Source organism: Silurus aristotelis (assembly GCF_946808225.1).
Source record: "Silurus aristotelis genome assembly, chromosome: 28".
NCBI classification, from domain to species: domain Eukaryota; kingdom Metazoa; phylum Chordata; class Actinopteri; order Siluriformes; family Siluridae; genus Silurus; species Silurus aristotelis.
The window spans coordinates 8,275,819-8,283,138 of record NC_139601.1 but is presented as its reverse complement, the minus strand read 5'-3'; the positions used below and the strand labels follow the sequence as shown (position 1 = coordinate 8,283,138).

General features: G+C 38.6%; 1 long non-coding RNA gene across 1 annotated transcript in view; it reads right to left on the bottom strand.

Moving 5' to 3' along the window:
* Positions 1-7,320, bottom strand: part of LOC310722034 — a 120,064-nt gene that overhangs the window by 91,539 nt on the left and 21,205 nt on the right. The window lies entirely within an intron of this gene.

Here is a 7,320-nt window from a genome sequence, read left to right as displayed (position 1 = left end):
GCATACCGAAACATATTTCTTCACCCATATGTCCTATTATGATTTTTATTTTTGTGTATTTACTCACACAGCTGATTGAATTGTTTCAAAGTGTAGGAATTCTTGTTTTTCTCTGATAAAAATAAAATTAACATTGTAATTTACTATATAGTGCTTGAATATTATATTTTTTCTGCCCTAAAAAAAGTTCATGGCCTTTACTGTCCTAAATGGTCAGTGGATATCATTTTAATACTTTTGAACTTTTAGTTTTTAGTTATCCGATGCTCAATATTTCAGTAGATCCTGTAGCTTTAACACTTTCTTACATTATTAAATCATGCCATTTATAACAGGTTTGATAATATTGTTAAAAAAAAAAAAGTTATTTCAGTTCAGTGTTTTTCTGATCGCCAGGATATTTTTTCTGGGTCACAATAAAGGTAAATTGTTTAATTAGTGTTTATTTAGTTATATTTTCCATATCTTAAACATATAGATTGTCTTTAAAAAAAAATTTCATGCTTTGTAGTAGAGGTCGACCCATTCAACAGTTTTGCTGATTATTCTTCACCAATAGTGACTGCTGTACCTATGGCACAAATCCATACCGATAATTTTTCCAGGTTGCGTCTGCAGTGGAGCGGCTGAGAAGGTTCTCCACTATCATTGTACAGTAGGAGAGCGGTCTCTAGAGGCGAATCACTGACACCACATGCTGTTTTTTTTGACAGGAGAGACTGCACGCTGGTCCTTACATTAGTTTATATATATATATATATATATATATATATATATATATATATATATATATATATATATATATATATATATATATATATATATATAATGTTAGCAGATAAATTACAACTTAATTTTTCCAACTCTATTAGTAAATGTTAAAAGTAAAAAACAAAAATACTTCCAAAACAATTAACTTCAGTAAATGTTACAAATGGAATCTCCCCTTCAAGCTTTACCATTTTACCATTGGGCTTTTCTTCACAGTCGTATCCGGTAACTCTGTTCACAGCCGCGGTCTTAAAGTTTAGACTAAGGGATCAGCTGTTAGCATTCCGCAACACACCGGTGCTATTCCAGGAAAAAACGTAAATTCCCCTCGAGCTAAGCATGAGAAGGCGGGGAGACGTTACAGACCAATTCTCCCGTTCTTCGTTATGTATAGAGTTGCCAACCTTCCGACATTTTAGACATAAAAGCAGCGTTCCGTATTAAACCCATGTGGGACGGAGCTTGTCCCATATAATCTACATGTAGATAAGTGTATATAGGCTTAATATGCGAATGTCTGTGCAAGGTAGCGCTACGTACAGTTGCTGAATTAAAGCGTGAACTTATACAGGTACAAGAGGTGTGTGTGTGTGTGTGTGTGTCACTGGGTGTTGCTACTTTACCTGATTGCTATCTAAGCTGACAGCGCGGCAGCGAGTATCTTAGGATGGCAACTAGTCCCACTTGAGAAAAAGGAAAGAACAAAACGTCTACAGAAATGCTCTGTTGAACTCACGAAATGCGAACTGCTTATCACCAGGAACTATAAAACCATGTTATGAATTTTTACAAAACTGTACTTCATGATAAACAAATGCTTGCTGCTGCAAGAAGTGAGAAGTTGTTTACTCATGGAAAAATTAGTGGGCTCTGAGAAGCAAAGAAAGAAAAAGTTAAAATCGATTTTTTTTGCACTTTAATCTGTTAAAATTTTGCAGTTTTTGTTTTCATTGTTCATAAAAATGTGAAACAAAAAACATACATTTCTATATTTACTGTAACATTTCCACATACATGTCTACATTTAATCACTTGCCGTGTTTATATACAATGACGTGAGTTTATCAAAACATGTACTTTTAATTGCACGTTTCGAGTTAGTTGTTAAAAAAAATTAAATGCCCCTTAAAATAAAAAGGATACCTTGCATTTAAAAGAGCTTAATGTTTCTCATTGTTGCAGTCAAAAATATTAGGTTGGTCCAGTTTACTCATAAGTTTGCCCCTTAATTTCCTTTGCTGAAGTTGCCAACCCTAGTCATGGAGAATGTGAGATCTCTTAACAAAAAGATGGACGGCATCAAAGGGAATTCCGGAAGTGTAGCATCATGCTGTCTACGGAGTCATGGCTAACCAAGCTAACACCGGGTTCAACCGTGGCTCTGGATAAATCTCAACTACTGCGCGATGGAGAGCGGTAAGAAAAAAGGAAGCGGGCTGTCAGTATTTGTGAATAATAGATGGTGTAAACCTGGTCACATCACTATTAAAAAACATATTCTGTAAGGATATTAAGCTGTTAGCCTCTAGCATAAAGCCGTAATATCTGCCCAAGGAATTGCGTATACACACACACACACACACGATGAATCGTCATGAGATGTCCTGCATTCTGTTATTAACAGACTGTTAACACAGTCCAAATGCCCATATCATTTTCTCTGGACATTTTAATCATGCCCCTCCATCCTCCACATTTACCCAGTATGTTTGATGCCAGACCAGTGGCAGTAAAACACTGGACTTATTTCATGCCAACTTCAAGGAGGCTTATACTTCAGCACCCCTCCTTCTGTAACTTCTGAATACTGTACCCACCAGGGCTGTATGGTGTTTTCTCAACAACAAACCATGGATCAACCCTGATAAAAAGTCGCTCTTAAAGAGAAGAGGTTTTTTAAATCAGGTAACAAGGAAGAGCTGAAAACTGGCCATGGAGAACTGAGAAAGAAGAAAAAGCATGCTACAGGAGGAAGATGGAGAATCAGCTGCAGCAAACCAACTTCAGAAGGGTGTGAAAGGGGCTCAAAACCATCACTGGTCATAATGAGCCCAGCTCTTAGACTGACCAGAATTGGGTGAATGGTCTAAATCGATTCTTTAACTGATTTGATACAGCAACCCACCTCTGCACCATCCACCCTCGCCTGCTACAACTCCTCTTCTCTGCTTCCACAGCAAGCTGCTCCAGCCCCACCTCTCTCTGCACTGCTATCAGCTCATAGCCTACTCACAACACACCATATATCCCCCTACCTATTCCCCACCAGCCCCCACTCCAACCACTACATACTGCCCCTTACAGAAGCCCAGGTAGGAATGGAGCTCAGGAAGATCAAGTAAGGAAGGTTGCAGGCCCACACGGCATCAGCTCCAGGCTCCTTAACACCTGTGCAGAGCAGCTGTGTGGCATGTTGTTGTACATGTTTGGTGAGAGCCTAAAGCTAGGTAAGGTGTGCCAGCTGTGGAAGACATCCTGCGTGGTACCTGTACCAAATATGTCACGCTCAAAAGACTTTGGGGACTACAGACCAGTAGCATTGACCTTGCATCGTTGGAGAGGATGTGCCTATTCATCTCCAACCTCTGTTCAGCCCATCAATGAATCCACTTCAGTTTGCATACCAGCCTGTCATTGGAGGGGGAGACACTGTCAACTTCCTCCTAATAAGGGCTTTTTCCCAAATGGAAAAGGCTGGGAGCACAGTGAGAGTCCACTTTTTTATTCTCTAGTGCTTTTAACACCATCTAACCTGCACTTCTGAGGGATAAGCTGGTGTACATGGACCATCAACTGTCTGCCTGGATATTGGGTTACCGCACAAACTGAGCACAGTATGTGAGGACTTGTGACTATGAGTCTGACATGGTTGTCTTCAACACTGGAGCGCCGCAAAGAATGGCCCTGGCTTCGTTCCTCTTCACTGTCCACACTGCATACTTTATGTTCATCTTAGCAACCTGCCATCTGCAGACTGACCCAAAACTTTGTGGACTGATGCTAACGGAGCTGCTTCCAAAGAACTGCTGGTGGATTTCCATAGGCACAGACACACTTCACTATCACCAGTGAACATTGAGGGAAAGGACATTGTGAGAGTGAACTTTTACAAATACCTGGGTGTTCATCTAAACATCAAACTGGACAGATAATCCTGAGACAATTTACAAGAAAGGACAGAGCAGATTCTTTCTGCTGAGGAGACTAACGTCTTTTGGAGTGCAGGGAAAGCTACTAAAGACCTTTTTTGATTCTGTGGTGGCCCCAGCCACCTTCTATGGTGTGGTGTGCTGGTGCTGATCAGGATCAGGAAGGCCAGTGCAGGCCTGGGGAGTCCCCTGAACACTGTACAGGAAGTGGGAGAAAGGAGAATGGTGAAACCAAACTAAACTATACTTTATACACTGTGATGTATATATTTGTACTATGTCTCTACTAAAGTTCATTTGTTTCAATGTAGGCACGTGTGGCTTATGTGCAGTGTATTTATGTTCTAAATAATTAAATAAAAACAAATGTAATTCAGTGGGTGCAGGTTATATTTAGGTGCGCTTAATAGTCCGGAAATTATGGTACATGTTTTTTGGCAATTTAAACTGAATGTTACGTTGCTCGATGGATTGTGGTTTATCCCAGAAAGTGTTTAGAAAGTGCTGAAGCAAATTACAGATGGGAGAAGGTAGACAAAATTCTTTTTAACAGCTTCTCCTATCTGTAATTTGCTTTAGCACTTTGTTATTATTGTTTTTCATTTATGTTCTCTGATAAATTTAAGATACTTTATCCAGTAATGTTCTTGCATGTTCTAAGTTTGTAATTTATTTTATGACCAAACGCTGACTGAAACCTTCACAGATTTTTGCCCTGGACTTGTTTTAATAGTTCTTTGGTTTTCTACTTAACAGTCTCTGGGACCTTTTAGAAATGGTTTTGATGAATTAAACCTAATTAATTATTTTTTTTATTATAGGTAAAAATCTAATCTAGAGAATAGAATAAAGCTTATAAGAACTGTCTATAGCTATGCAGACTTACAGAGAGCACTGAATGATGTGCATGTGTGCAGAAAGTGCAAAATCTCTCCACAGGTGGACACTCATGGAGCCAGGGCTGCAGGATTGCGTAGGTTTTTTAAGACCACAGGGTGCCTGGACACCTCAAGGAGGATCAGTGTTCTGTCATCGCATTGGGAGCCCTTAGATGGCTGCTGAATAACTGTGAATATACAAAGTAGTACACATCATGCATTCTTGTTGATAAATTATTAGAACTCAGTACAGAATTCTGTACTGGAATTACTATACCTTCATCAGCTCATTCAAGTCTTTGGCAAGGAATGGAATCACATGCACATCTGTTTAATAGAAGGTAAGGAAAGGACTTGAGGTCCTTGTCATTGCCATGTAGAAATGTAGCTATACTAGAATAAGAGGGTATTTTTCAATAGCTTCAGGAGTGTCATAAGATGCTGTTCCTGGATTTGGTATCTTCTTTTTCGAAACTGCATCAATGTACATGGTCATTGATGGCCAGACCTCCAAAGCGCTCCTTATGACTGGTAGATTTACAAGCCACCTGTGTCCACAGAACAGAAGTAGAAAATTTGTGCATTTGGTTAGAGCAGTGAAATCCCTCCTTCTAGCTGGTGCATTGTGGAAGAGTATGTGCAAGGCCCTCATAAACTTCTCCAGGTGCCAAATGGACATGTCTGCAGGCATTATGTAGGTTGTGGAGGGCACAGCTTCCCATCACAATTAGCTGTGTGCCACCAAACTGCTCATGCTGCTCCTAAAGAGTTCTAAAAACCTCCAATGGACATTTAGTCCATTTATAGAAACCAAGAGAAGCTTTTTTTTTTAAAATCCAACTGCAGTGCATATTCCTACAAAAAAAGTAAATAAATGTAAGCATATATATATATATATATATATATATATATATATATATATATATATATATATATATATATATATATATATATATATATAAATTATATGAATATATATTTTATATAATGTTTTGAATAGCCTGCACCAGACCTTGAACACATTGTCCTTAACTGGAATTAAATCAGAAACTTTCTTCACCTCTACTACACTCTTACTGTACTCTTCCTTCAGAATCACCCTACACCATTTCTCTTTCCATCCACACCATGAGAAAACAGTTGAAACCCACCTCCAATGTTCCTGGCTTTACTCCCTTTCCACTTGGTTTCCTGAACACACGTCTTTCTTTCTCCTCTACATCATATCGGCTACATCTCTTCCTTTACCAGTCATAGTACCAACATTAAAGCACCAACCCCAACCGCCACTCTTCCCAACTTCTTCTTTCCTGCTGGCTAACAATACCTGTGGTGGTCGTTGGTAACCCGGGCCTCGTCAGGTATGGAATTTAAGTTTGTGATCTGAATATTCAATTTGGCACGTTTTTTCCCTGGATGCCCTTTCTAATGCAATGCTCCCCATTTATCCGTGCTTGAGACCGGCACTGGCTTGTGCAAACCTAATGGCTGGGTTAGCCTTGTTACTGAACACTGTTAGGTACAAAGCTTACCACTGTTTCTAGACCTTGTTGCAGAAAAATTTTTGACAGTACATTATTTATAACTTAACCTTTTTGAAGAATTGTGTCTTTGTACCATTAATTTAAGTTTCTGTTTCTAGCGATAACTTGGTCCAGGTGCAGGGTAAGATGCGACTAGGAGTGTGTGTGAGACAAGCTGTGTATAATATTAGCTGTGCCTCTCTTTTACAGACGCTTTGTGTGTGTACAGAATAAACTTAACTCCTATTCATTAATCCTCTCTGTTTATTCATTTTATTAGTAGAGACTTAAATTTTGTGACGATGTGTAAGAAATTTGAATAAAAACAGAATACATTTATTTGCAAATCTCATAGACCTATATTTATTCATGATCAAACATAAAAAAACATATCAAATGTACTATTTTAACCAAAAATTTGTTAAGATGTTTTAATTCTGTTTCATGTTAAAAAAAAAAAGTTGTGACAGGCGCATGTTTACAACTGTGTAGCATCCCCTAAACAGTCTGTAGTGTATATGTCTGGTATCTGAGAAGTCCAAAGTTTTGGGAGAGGAATTTTTTCCTTATAATGTCTGATACAGAATTCTAGCTGCTAAACAGTCCTGGGTCTTTTGTCATATTTATCATTACATGATGTGCCAAATGTTCTCAAATGGTGAAAGGACTGAACTGAAGGCTGGCCAGTTCACATTATAACCTGTATATATACCTTTCAGGATTTATTAGGCCCATTCCAGAGGCACCAGTGCACAACCATCCCATCAAAATTGAATTTTTTTGCTATTGAGCGCTGATAAAAAGCCAGAAGGTCTCTCTCCACTTTAGTCCAGAGGATGCAGTTTCTATGGTTTCCAAAATGTAACATTTCTATTAATCTGCCCACAATATTTTTTCATTTTGTCCATTTTAAATTAGCTGTGGCCCAAAGAAAGACAGCAGCTTTTCTGGATCATGTGTGCATGTGGCTGCTTTGCAGGATAGAGCTTTAAGCTGCAT